Source organism: Sciurus carolinensis (genome assembly GCF_902686445.1).
Source record: "Sciurus carolinensis chromosome 14 unlocalized genomic scaffold, mSciCar1.2 SUPER_6_x, whole genome shotgun sequence".
NCBI classification, from domain to species: Eukaryota; Metazoa; Chordata; class Mammalia; order Rodentia; family Sciuridae; genus Sciurus; species Sciurus carolinensis.
Genome location: NW_025920104.1, coordinates 6400478 through 6414687, shown reverse-complemented (window position 1 = coordinate 6414687; position 14210 = coordinate 6400478). Strand labels below are relative to the sequence as shown.

Sequence of the window (14210 nt, the reverse complement as noted above, 5' to 3'; positions counted from 1 at the left end):
ATATACATTCTAAATTTGTCAGATTTTATTCTTTCAGCCAAAATTCTAGCACTATTCCAGAGAAGGAATACACAGATGAAGACGACCTATAGTCTCTAGCTTCAGGATGCCTGTGGTCTCACACATTTTATTAAAACAACATGCACTGTGCACTAGCACCAAAGGGCTTATGCCATGAGATGGATATAGCTGGAAAGCTGGATTTAGAGAGTTGAGGATAAACAAATTGTACTGAAAGCTCTTGCTGACATTGCAAGGTATCCTCATATATTAGCAACAAAAACATTGTAGATTGTTTTCACAGCATTATTTTTTTGTGGTTGTTCTTTATTATCACAGCGACTGGATACTTTACCCTCTTTCACTTAGCATCTTGGAGAAATGCTCTGGACATTAATATAACCAACATTAATAGCCAATCTTGCACCATTTTTAAGTTGACCATTTTAGGATGGTAATATAAAGCATATATTTCATAAATTGTTTTCACCTTAAACTCTCCCATATCTGAAAAATCCAGATCCATTCAGTTGCGTGTGTTTTTATAGAGCTGCATTGCCAGTGACTGTGCAGGATACGGTCTCTGCCCTCTCAGAACCTACCATCTGATGGAGACAAAGCAACACAATACATTTAGTGTATTTTGATGTAGGTTCAAGTTCATGTATCTGTGTACACATAGCAGATAGAGTTTACATTTTATCACTGCTCCCAAAAGTCCTCATACTCAGCTATACTTCATGAAACTACAGAAGTAGGCAGGTAGCAGAGGCGAACCCAGTCTTCTCTGGTACACCTAAGAAAACAGGTGTCTATCAGAACTTCAAGCCCTATTGTCCACGAATGCCAACATGTTTTTGAGCTCTAAAGTGGCAGTATTGCTTTTCTCTTTATGTTCTATGGACTTTAGGGCCCTGATTCAGTGATTTTGAAACTGTCTGGCAATCTGCCTTCTTATACAAATGAATAATTTTGTTTAGTGGCTAGGTGTCAGTCACAACTTTGGGGATACTTACATGTATTATTGCCCGTTTGCTTAGAGATTGAAAGATCAAGAAGTCTGTGTTGATAGGTTGACCTTAAGTGGCTTAACAGGGAAGAAATGGTGTCAGTGTCTGAGAAAGCCTTTTCCTTATTTTATTGATGATAAAATGAGAATTTAAAAATAGCTTTGGTCACTGGGTGCAGTGATGAATGCCTGTAACCCTAGCGACTCGGAAAGTTGAGGCAGGAGGATTGAGAGTTCAAAGCCAGCCTCAGCAAAAGTGAGGTGCTAAGTAACTCAGTGAGACACTTTCTCTAAATAAAATACATAATAAGGCTGGGGATGTGGCTTCATGGTTGGGTGCCCCTGAGTTCAATCCCCAGTACCCCCCACCCCCCAAAAAAGCTATTACATTACTATCAGAATGGAATGGGAAATAAAAATGAAAGTTTAAAAGTATCTTTATTAAGACAACTTTATAATGTCTTTTAATTATTTTCTGTCTTCTACTTTTGGTGGTGGTATGTTCTTTTTCTAGGCTTTTATAATGTCTTTAAAAACTTTCATTCCCCAAGACTAGTGATTCCTTTATTTTTTTTTAGTATTTTTTTTTTTGTGGGGCTAGTCATTGAACCTAGTGCCTTGTGCATGGTAGGCAAGCACTCTAACAACTGAGCTACATCTCCAACCCCAAGACTAGTGATTCTTAATCTGGAGTTCATAGATGGAATTCAGTTGACCAGCACCATCTACCACAGTTCACCTGCCAGATGGTGTGTGTGCATATGCATTATTCTTGTGGGAACAGTCTGTCACTTCAGTCAGTCCCTGATTAGGTGAACTCCTTTTAGTTCATAAGTTGATCACTGAGTTAATCAAGCTAAATGACCCTGCTGTGTTTTTTTTTCAGGGCTTGGGAGCACAATAGCAGCACCAGGATGTCACTAGCACACCCTGCTGGATTGAGATACATTTGCATGGTCCCCAATGGTGGCTGGATCAAGTTCTCACCCAGATGGTTTCACCTCAGAGTCCTGTTTCATCAGTGTCTTAAGTGGCCCAAGGCCTCTACCTCTGAAAACCACTGAGTCTTGCATATCCTTGAAGGATGGATGACTCAGACCTGATGGAGAACTGACAAAGGAGCCTTGATAATACTTGACCTCTGTGACCAACTGTTGGACTCAAAAATTCAAAAACCCTCGATGACATGCTGTTGATATCAAGAAAATGTCCAGTTTACATTGTAATATTCTCTTGTAAAATAACTAAATTACAGACTTTCAGTAGGACTCTGTGTATAAAGATGAGATGGCCAAGCCAGGGACAGATTATCTATCAGAAAAGAATGGTCCTAAGGGACTGTTTTGTGTTTGGCACTTTAGGGTCATCGTTTGGTAGAAATTTAGCATTAACGGTTGGTCTTTCTGAAGTGTGTTTTTATCAGGGTTAGAACCCATGTCGAATCTTCTTTCGTGGGTTTTCATAATTTTAAAACTACTTGTTTAGTTATGGTTTTTGTTTGTTTTTAAGTAAAGATAAATCTTCATGATATACATAGTAATCTGTCCTAAATTGTATGTTGACCATAGATAGTACTGTCAGAATGATGTTAGGTATATGCTATTTGCTAAGTATATTTGTACAAGAATATTTGAAAGTGAAGAGTTGATTATACTAGTGAATTCAGGAGTATTTGAGGTGGGGAGGAAAGGGAAAATGACAATGGCAAATGTAGAATACACTGTAAAATTCAGTTTGTTGCCTTAAAAAAACTGATGTCTGAGTTTGGCTGTTTCAATTTTTTTAGAGATTTATGTTTGTTTTTTTTATACATTCCATCCTCTCCCCAAAAAGCTTAATGCAGCTGGTTAATTCATATAACTGTGAGAGCAAATGAGTAATTCCTGATATTCTGAAATTGACAGCCTATGTATTTCAATACCAGTTATGTCAAGTGTTTGAATTTAACAGGCAGTTTTATGGAGTTTACATTACAGAAATAGGCTTTCATTTTCAAACAAATTGTTTGTCAAACCTAGTAACTGTTGAATATTTGGAGGATTTTAAAGAACATCCCTGTTTAAATTCATTTCAAACTTTTTAAATTTTTTTGTACTATGGTTTTATTTTCTTTTGTTATATTTTTATTCACTTATGCTTTTGTACATTGAGTACATTTATTCCAAAACTAGTGGGCTTTCTCTAATAGAAATTTTAAATGTACTTGCCATTATTGCTTAGTTTGATTAAAAATTGGTCATTTCCATTCATTATATATTAGATACTAGGGTAAGATTTGCTATTCTTTTGAAAGGTTTTTTTTTCCTCAGATATTCTCTGCCAATTAAAACAATACAACTAAATTTCTAATAAAGAGGAATCATATAAAGAGCAAAGATCCTTGAAGTCAGAAAAGACAAGATAGGTAGAACTCAAAAAATTGAGAGAAACTAGCAGAATCTAAAGGTACACATCTCAATGTGCAGAAATCCAGAAGGGACAGTTATTGGTTGGTTCCATTTGATCAATAGAAGGAACTGTTTCCAACCTCAGATGAGGCTAAGGGTGATGAGGCTGTTATGGCAGGTAGGGTGGGGAAAGGTGCTGAGAACTCACAGCAAGAAGAGAAAACTACCACTTTTGCAGTTCTCAAGTGTTTGGGGTGATTCCAACCCCTTCCCAAAGGAAAAAGAGAATGATTTTGTCCATGAGGGACACAGATTTGAGACTCTTACATTCTTTTTTGCCAGGTAGATGCCACTCTTTCTTCAAATTTTCTTTCTTTCCTGGAGGTGTTCCAGACCTAAAATTGTAAGGTTCTTTTCCTTTCCATTTTAAAGCCAGCTTAAAAGAAAATGCACCCTCCCCATCCCTGAAAATGCAACACCCCACACTGTGACCAAACAAAAGTTTGTATTTACTGTTGCCTCCCAAATTGTAACTGTACAGCAGGAGGAAGCCCTGGCTTGAGGAACTGGGTTTCAACAAACTCATGCCCATCTTTTCCTAGCCACATCTGTGGAGTTTTTCCTCATTCATTAAGCAGAGATAATGTAGTCATGTCCTTATCACAAAATTGAGGTGAGGATCATTTAGATAAAAATATGTATAAAAGTATCTTGGAAATATAACTTTCAGGCAGGCATAGTGGTTACACACCTGTAATCCCAGTATCTTGGGAGAATGAGGCAGGAGGATCAAAAGTTCAAGGACAGCTTGGGCAACTTAGAACCTGTCTGAAAATAAAATTAAGTTAAAAGGGCTGGGGATGTAACTCAGTGACAGAACACCACTGGGTTCAATCCCCTGGCACCAAAAGAAATAATAATAATAATTGGAGGGCCCTACAACTACAGCCTCAATCTGTTCTTTAATAGAATTTGACCTCCAACAAGTTTCTCAATCTTTCTGCACCTGTTTCCTCAGGTGTGAAAAGGAGGCAAAAAGCCTATGTTATGGAGATTGCATTCATCAATGCAAAGCAATTTGAATTCCTCAGCAAATGAGCATACAGCTCATTAAATCTGGCTGGGGTGGCATGGGTTGTGGTTCCATGGTAGAACACTTTCCTAGCATGTGTGAGGCACTGGGTTCAATTCTCAGCACCACATAAATGAATAAAAAAGGTCTATCAACATCTAAAGAAATATTTAAAAATAAAAATATCTGGCTGGAAAAAACACAAAGGAGCTTGGTTCAACAGGCGTTTGATGAAGACCACTTTAAAGTATTTGATGAACACAGTGGGAAATCTTGTCCCCCAGAAGCTTATGAAAGGAAGAAAACAAGGTATTGCTGAGTGCCTACTGGGCTGCAGGCAGGAGCAAGGGGTTGCCAAGCAATGTCTCTCATGCTCACAGGAGCACATGAGATAATACTCTGACCTCCACTCCTATTAATCAACTTTGTATTACTGCAACAAATATTGAGATGATCAGCTTATAAAGAGGAAATGTGCCTTCTGGCTCACAGTTTTGGAGGTTGCAGTCCAGGATCAGGCAGACCCTCTGCTTTGGGGCCCCTGATGAGAGGAAGGGCATGCATCATGCAAGAACATATATGTGTGGTGCAGGAAAACCACTCAATAAATGGCCAAGCAGCAAAGAAGAAAGGGAACTGATAGGTGTCCCACTGTCCCCTTCCAGTGCACACAACCACCAGTGACATACAGTCATGAGGCCCCACCTCTAAGATCCCACCCCCCTGAAAGCATCCCCGGGGACCACATTTTTCATCACAATAGAACTTCAGGGGGACAGTTATGGTTCAAACTGTAACCATGCCTATTTTTTAAATAAAACCAACTCAGAAGGTGAATAACTTGTCCAAACTTATTGTGTGGGAATTACAATATCAGTAGGATTTGACTTTTAAAGCCAGGGTTAATTTTATATCCTACTTTTATTAATGTGCAGCCATAGAAAATCACAAAACAAGACAGAATAAAGATAAAAGAAGAAATAGTCCTGATTTGGGTGAGTGGAGATCAGTAAAGTTTTACAGAGAAAGAGTCATTATGGCTGAGCTTTGAAGAATGAGAAGCATTTTGATAATGGGAGAAATTTCTGGGCAGGAGATGGATCTGAGTAAAAGTGTTTCCTTTTGCTCAGACAGTATTTTGTTTGCTATTGTCTGTTACATCTTAGTAGCTGCATTCTGATTTCTAAAAACAGGTCTCCTATATGAAATTTATCATACCATGTAATGTGATTTCCCCTCTTTGGGTGGTCAAAGCAGGAACTGACTCTTTTGGAAATTGGGATTAAAAATGAAAGCGGAAGTTTTGTCTCTGCATGACTGAAGATATAAAAAAATGTGGGAAGTGTCCTCTGCCAACTCTTTTTATGCCTGGACAGAAGGAAGAAGAGTCAGGAGTATTAGGGCAACCAGGTTCCTAGGTCTAGGATTTAAAAAGCATTCCCACATGTCTGTTTTCACTATGCATACACACCAGAATCTTTGTTGAGAATCCCCTCTTGCTTAACGTAGTTTGATTTAGGTTTTTGATATCTGTAAGCAAATGAGTTTTAAATAATAAAGTATGAAAATATTTGACTTTTTTTCAAGATAGGTTCTTTTAAATAGATCATTTTGTTTTAACTAAAACAATACTTGTTCCCTACAGAATTTTTCAAGTATCAGATTAACAAAAAGAAAACACTAAAAGTTGCCTGTCTATCTAATATATAAATTGATTTATCCTTGAACTGAGTTATTATGATGACCTGGCACAAGGTTACTGTGTTGGGGGAAATGCAGGTGTACAAGTTCCTATGATCTCATTAGCACAGAGATGGTGATTGCTCCCTTCATTAAATACCGATCCTGTGAGCCTCCATTGTAACAGGAGACAAAAGGGAAAAATTCCTCCATCCTGCAGTCAGGCAGCCTATACTCTGATGGAAAAAAGGCAAGAGAATATTGTCACAGTGCCATGATAACGAGGGCCACAGAGGGTGCACAACCCACTCGAGAAGAGCAACTGGCCAAAGATCTCACTGGGTATCATGCAGGCCAAGGACTTGTGGGAGAAATGTCTATCAGGCAGAAAATGCAAAGATCCAACCAGGAGACCTGGGTCCAGTTGAGTAATGAGTGTAGGTGGAGCATAGGGCAGTGGGGAAGGAGCCTGGTCATTGGGGATCTTTAGGTTTTTTCCACACTAAGGATTGGAATTTTTAAATTTTTCCCTATGATTTTAGCTCCTAGATGGTTGAGAATAAACCAGTCAGGTTCCAGGAGAGAACCTAGTGAAGCCATCACAGAAGAAGCAGGAAGGATCTGACAGAGAAAGGAAGAGTCAAAGCAGAAGACAAGGGAATAATTTCAAATGGAAGTTTTATCAGCAGCATGACCAGCACAGGACACAGAAGAATGAGAATGTAGAAAAGGTTTCTACTTAGTAACTAGGAATATTTTAAGGATCTTTAAAATTTTTGAGGGATTTTCCAAAGGCAAATGGCAAGGGTTTGAAAGTCTGGACTGAAAGAAATGGAAGTAGAGTGATTTGATGTAGAAGTTTATTGGTGAGAAGAAGATGGAGGATACTCCATGGTTACTTGCAGAGATGTGTGAAGAAGGAAAGTTGCATTAGAATCAGGAGTTTTGAACAACCTTGTAGCTCACTGGTAACAAGCCAAAGCACAGCCCAGTATCTGTGAATGCAGCTGAGATTGGGTGATGGGCCTTGAAGTGGATCCAATCCCCAGAGTTATATAGGCTGGAACTAGGGATCAGACAAGAGGAAAATGTGGTCAAGTCCCTAAGGTTGAGGATGGACAAGGTATTCCTAGGGAAACTGTCAGACAAATGCCCATGATTGCAATGGTTGCCGATTGTCCAGGCTAAGAGTCAAAGTAGGGTCTCCAAGGCAGAAGGGATGAGAGCAAAGGGCACATTCACTGTGAGCAGCCACAGCCGTTCACTGCAATTGTCCTTCAGAGACATCTGGGAATGCAAGAACCTTGAAGATAATCGACTGCATGCCAAACCTTCACAAGGGGTGCTGATATGTCACAGAGTTGTGAAAGTCACTGGAGGAGAGAAAACTCAAGGAACCAAGAGGACATCTGGGAGGGGTAGAGTGTTGATGTTCATCTCTGCACCACTTGAGGGGCCAGGCATTTGGTGCAGAATGAATGAATGATATGTTGTAGTCTGATGGACACTGAAGTCATTAAGGTCAATACAGAAGACACTGCAAAGATTTTGGAAGAATTGAGGTAAGGGAGGGACAGCACCACAGTAGTAAAGAGACAAAAATTAAACCACCCAAGAATCCAGAAGAACTTGGGTCTGAAAAGGAAGATGAATGGGAAAGAAAGCCAGGGAGTCATTAACAGCCATCAATTCACCCTGGGATTGGACAGAGGGCAATGGGAAATTCCTTCATTGATCTTCTATCATCTGTGTCTTTTAAAAATTCTCTACACCGCAGGATTTGGAAGAATTTATGAAGAATTTCTATTTCAATTAAGTGAGGCTGTAGTACTGTTAAATGAAGAAAGTCAAGAGAAAGGAAGCAGGTGCAGGGAAAGAAAATGAGTTGGATGAAGAACGCTGATGAAGAATTTACAGGGTGGGGCTGGGGCTGGGGCTCAGTGGCAGAGCTCTTGCCTGGCATGTGTAAGGCACAGGGTTCAATCCTAAGCACCACACAAAAATAAATAAATGATTAAAGTTATTGTGCCCATCTATGATTAAAAAAAATAAAACTATTCCATGCTGTTCAGGTTGGGGCAAAGGATGTAGCTCAGTGGTAAAGCACTCAAGTGAGGCCCTGGGATGTGGCTCAGCAGTGGAGCACCACTGAGTCCAATGCCCAGTACACTGAGCAAGAAGGATGAATGGGAGACAGTAAGATCTTCCAGGAAGATAGCAGGAGAGACAGATGATGAGAGCAGACAAGAGTTCTTTGGCTCAGTAGCTCTGGGATGCAAGGACAGACCCCTGAACCTCCAAAGCTCACTGGGTTTCTAGCAGCTGTTGAAAGAACCATAAATCTCTGAAAAGCATAGCCAGTTCCAGGTACCATGGACTTGGAATATTTGGTGTTTCTTGGGTGGCATAATACCAGTACAGTCCCTTAGAACCATAGATATTTCCTAAAATATTGTTTTATTTATTGCCTGCATTTTCTTCTACTAGCAGGACTTAGTAAACAAGTAATTTGCTAAGTGCCTTGCAAATGTACCACATTGGGGTCACATGACCACACCCCATCACCCAGCACAGAAGAGGGGCTGCCCACCACAAGGGTAATGAGCTCCTTTGTTGCATTTCCACCTCTTTTTCTTCTGGGACAAATGGGATTGTATGAACTGTAGGCATTTTTATATAAAATAAAGATTATTTTTACTGAGTCTGATAAATGTGTATCAGGTACAGTTTTGTAATGCTTGAGTCACTTTGAAGGCTGCAGTTGTCAAAAGGCAACCTGTGGCCTACAGTTTCCAAGCCCTGGAACTGAAGAATATCTTTGGAGATATGAAAGCTCAGTGTCAGCAACAGAATACAAAGGGCCATAATCCATTCTGCCTAAGTGTTGTACAATAATTAAAAGACAGGGACCTGTTACATTTAAAAGTTTGGGAGTGATATTTTTAAGGAATACTTTGTGAAAAGCTGAAAATCAGTAAAAAACAAAGAAAGAAAGAAAGAAAGAAAGAAAGAAAGAAAGAAAGAAAGAAAGAAAGAAAGAAAGAAAGAAAAGAAAGAAAGAAAGCAGGCAAGAAATGGAGAGATAAAAATAGAGGGGGAAGGAAAAAAAGAAAGGAAAAGCAAAAGAAAAAACTTTGCTGGGTGTGGTGGTGCATGCCTGTGATTCCAAGTGGCTCAGGAAGCTGAGGCAAGAGGATCTCAACTTCAAAGCCAGCCTCAGCAGAGGTGAGGAGCTAAGCAACTCAGTGAGGCCCTGTCTCTAAATAAAATACAAAAAGGGTTGGGGATGTGGCTCAGCAGTGGAGTACCACTGAGTTCAATGCCCAGTACAAAAAGAAAAAAAAAAAAAACCTTGATTCAAAAGATAAAGTGCCATTGCTCTCTTCATTGCCATAGACTAAGTTTCAAAGATGAAAAGGAAAGGGAATCAAAAATAAAAAAAAAAAGAAGTTACATAGGATCTTCTTGTCATTCTAGAGCTAGCCATGATGAGGACATTTCATCTTTCCCTTGGTCTTGGGTCAGATAGAGACTGAAGAATATGTGCCTACACCTGACTTCCACCCCAGCCCACAGATTTATAATTATGTTGCAGATATAATGATACAGAGAAGGCACTTCAATTATACACACTAGGTTTTAATGCCAGTACTACACCTTTCTAGCTGCACCATCTCAGGCAAATGAATTAATGCCTGTGTTTCAGCCTCATCTGTAAAATGGAAAAATATTAGTCACCCTCTCATAGGTCATTGTGTGCCTGGACTTGTGTGAGGTACATTGAATACCTGGCCCTGAGCCACATGATATGCACTCAATATTGGTTTGGCTGCAGTGGTGACAATGACCTAGAGGCCTAGTGAGCACTCAGTACATGGAGGTACTGGGTTCTCCATATCTGTGGGACATGGTAGAGGATTTGAAATACAGCCCCCTCAACACCTCCAATAGAACTTTCTAAATTGCAACAGAAGTGAAAAGTGTTATTGTGAAGGGAGGGAGGGAACAGGCAGTGCTTTGTTAAGTAAGTATACTTTCAGGGTGCTAATAAATACTGATTTTCATTTACACTACATCCTACAGCACCCCTGACTTATAGACCAGCAGCTTGTTAGGACATCTCTTGTCTTTGTCGTTTCCAATATTAAAATCATTTCTTGGTTCAGGGTGGACCTCAGTGGTGTGGCAGTTTCCTGGCATGTGCCAGGCCCTGAGTTCCACCCCTGGCTTCACACACAAAAAAAGAAAGACAAAGAAAACCCTAAAGTCATTTCTTCTTTCCTATTTTGTTCCTGGGTTGTTCTACCTTGAATGCCACACCTGGTCTCACACCCACAACTCCTAGGATTCAAGCTGCTCTTCAGCTCTGTCACTCACTTTACATATCATCTCCTGAAGGACATGCAGGTAATCCTGTCAACCCACTGGGAATTTGCAGCTGGGATATCCTTCACCATTCCACATCCTTCCCTTTCTGTGTCATTCCCCTTCCCACATTCCTGTTTGTTCCTTTGTAGGCAAGGATTTATTTGTGTGGTGTCCTTTTATCTAAGCTGGTCAGGATGTAGAAGTCTGTGCTACTTCTGGAAGTGCATGCTCTGCAACTGGGTGAACTGAGCCACTTTGCCTTGGGTTTCTGCCTAAATACACAGAACATTCCACCCTCCATAGTCACTGTGTTTAAATAACTGACTGATTTCAAATAAAATCCATTAACTCATTTCCCTAGCAATTTTCCTACCCCACTCCCTCACTTGACTAAATATATTTAGAAACTTAAATTTTCAGAGGAAGGAGACAAGATAAGCAAATTTAATATTTGTAATGTGTGTGATTCTACTTAAGCATAAGGCAATAAATGTAACACCACTAAGATATTTCTTTGAAGCCTATCCTCATATGATAGTAAAACATTGTATGTTTGCATTAGTAAGACTCTAATACTGATGAGTTGTGACATGGATCTAACTTTAGAAAGGGGGAAGGGTTCCACATTTATTCTTGATGTCAGCTTCTATCACTTGAGACACTCAATTTAGGGAAAGAGAAACAGCTTTGAGTATAAGGGATCTGTGTCCAAATCCTTCCTTCTGTACTTCCTTCCTGGGCAAATTCTGGAAAGTTTTCCTGAAACTTTGAGTCCTTACAAATATATTTATTTTTGAAAATTCACTGTAAACCCCTTCAAATTTAAAAATATTAGAAGATGTAGAGTATAAAAATATCCTTCAATAAGCCTGTTTTTTTAATTTAAAAAATGAAGTCTATCAAACTACCTTAGAAAACATGAAAATAATTTCTAAACAAAAATCTAAGTGCCTATGCTGTAGGTGGCCAATAAAAATAGATTAATGAAATGATCTGTCATTTTTATTAAGAACATGAGCCCAAGAATTCCCTTATGTAGTCTGCTCTTAATCCAAACATTAATTACTACATTTGCTTTGTAAGAGTATTATATCTGTATTCTGCAATGGGAAATAATTCTAAACTCATAAAGAGGTACATCTTCATGCTTTGATAAATGAGTATAATTAGTTACAAAATTTTTCTCATACACAAAACCTGGCATTTCTAATAGAATTTGATTTTTTTTGTATTTTTGTTTGCTGTTTTTATAAGTATTTTTTCCATAACTCCACAAAAAAGCTCTTCTAATTTAGACTGATCACCTACATTAAAATATTTCTGATGTTATCAGGAATAATTTTCTGTTGTACCACAGAATATTTATAGATTTTTCCCACTTCAGCACTACTCCAAACAGATGTCCTCAGACTCAACTGATGTTCCTTCATGTTTCACAAGATATTGCTGTAACACTTTGTGAACCAGTGTTTCATCATTTATTTTATATATATATTATATATATATATTATCTATATAATATTTATAGATAATATATAATATATAATTATATATATAATATATAAATAATCATACATTATATATATTATAATTATATAATATATAATATATAATATATTTATATATTATATATAATCATATATAATTATTATATAATATATTTCTAATTATATTTAATACAATATAATATATATAAAATATTATACATAACTATATATTATAACTATATATATTATATATCATATATTATATGTATTATAATGATATATTATAATTATAATTATAATTATATATTATATATGTCATAATTATATATGATTATAATATATAATATAGAATATAGAATTATATATATTATATATGATTATAACATATATAATATATAATATATGTTATATATGTTATAATTACAAATGATTATAATATATATTATAATTATATATATTATAATTATAATTATATTTATACTATATATTTATATTATAATTATAATATATAATTTATATGTTATTTATAATATTTATCTATAATATTGTCAACAGAATAATAACCACTGTACAAAATGCAAAGATGTGCATAACTAGCAATAAACATTTGGATTATATGATCCAATTGATATCTGTACATGTGTGTGTGTGTGTGAGCTAGAGTGAGTGACTTTCTTGTTCTAGCTCTTTGGAAGTCTCTTTGCTGTCTAGGGATCCATACAACTGCTTGCAATGTCCCTGCCACCACTCTCGGCCCTACTACAATCAATTTGTACATGGCAAAAAAAATTTGTACATGGCAAACTTAAAAATGCAAAATAGTTCATGTTATTTCCCAAAGAAAATCTTTCTGTGACTTTCCATGGAACTTCGGAATAAAATCCAAACTCCTCCCTATGTCTCATAAAGCCCCACCTCAGGGTCACACCATCAGGGCCCCAGGCTCCATTTGCGGGTGCCACTTCAGGGCAGATGCAATTCCCCCTTGCTGGCGACTATGTGCAGACTGGTGCTAATGTTAACCTCAGTGTAGTGAGCGAGTATTGTGCTTTCATGGGCCTCTCCTTTATGAAGCACAGTGTGTTAAAGTTGCCATAAATGACAAACAAGTGAAATACTTTATACATTACAATGGTTGTAATAAAAATTAAATGGGTTCCAGAGAGCAGAGTACTCAAGTGTGTGGACACCAATCTGCAGGAACAGCAAGAACTTCAAAAAGCCAATCGGCAGCAGTACACAGAGGGGAAGATGAGAGGGGCTGCTCCAGGAAAGAAGATATCTGGTCTGCAACAGAAAAATGTTGAAGTGAAAACAAAAAAGAACAAACAGAATACACCTGGAAATGGAGATGGTGGCAGTATCAGTGAGACACCTCAGACTCCTTGAAAGAAAAGGGCCCAGTTAGATCCTACTGTTGAAAATGAAGAAACATTTATGAATAGAGTTGAAGTTAAAGTAAAGATTTCTGAAGAACTAAAACCATGGCTTGTTGATGACTGGGACTTAATTACCAGACAAAAATAGCTGTTTTATCTTCCTGCCAAGAAGAATGTGGATTCTATTCTAGAGGATTATGCAAATTACAAGAAATCTGGAGGAAACACAGATAGAAGTTGTGGCAGGAATAAAAGAGTACTTAAATGTAATGTTGGGCACTCAACTTCTCTACAAATTTGAGAGACCAGAGTATGCTGAAATCCTTGCAGAACATCCTGATGCACCCATGTACCAAGGGTATGGAGCACCACATCTACGGAGATTATTTGTGCAAATTGGAGCAATGTTGGCCTATACTACTCTGGATGAGAAGAACCTTTCTTTATTACTGAATTATCTTCATGGTTTCCTCAAACATCTGGCAAAAACTTTGCAACTTTGTTTAGTGCCAGTGATTATGAAGTGGCCCCTCCTGAATATCATCGGAAAGCAGTGTGAGGAGGTGCTCTTTGCTCACTTGTGTTTAGATCTCTGTAAAGACACTTTTGTTCTTAGTCCTTCTCTTATACAAATGATGTACTTTGAAGATGTTAGTGTATAACAGAACTGATGTTTGTTTTCTGTTTGAATTTAAACAGAGAAAATAAAAGGGGTCACTGCTCCCTTTTTCTTTCTTCTTTTTTAAATTTTATTTCAAAATTGCTACCAGTGTATTCAATGGTGGACAACAGAGAGACAGGCTTTAGAGTGTTTGCCTAGTTGACAAA

General features: G+C 37.8%; 2 pseudogenes; both read left to right on the top strand.

Moving 5' to 3' along the window:
- The window catches only part of LOC124973108 (mothers against decapentaplegic homolog 1-like), a 155934-nt pseudogene extending 152761 nt beyond the window's left edge, over positions 1 to 3173 (top strand).
- A 9981-nt stretch (positions 3174 to 13154) lies between these two features.
- On the top strand, positions 13155 to 13941 carry LOC124973109 (mortality factor 4-like protein 1; annotated as a pseudogene).
- Positions 13942 to 14210: the final 269 nt, after the last annotated feature.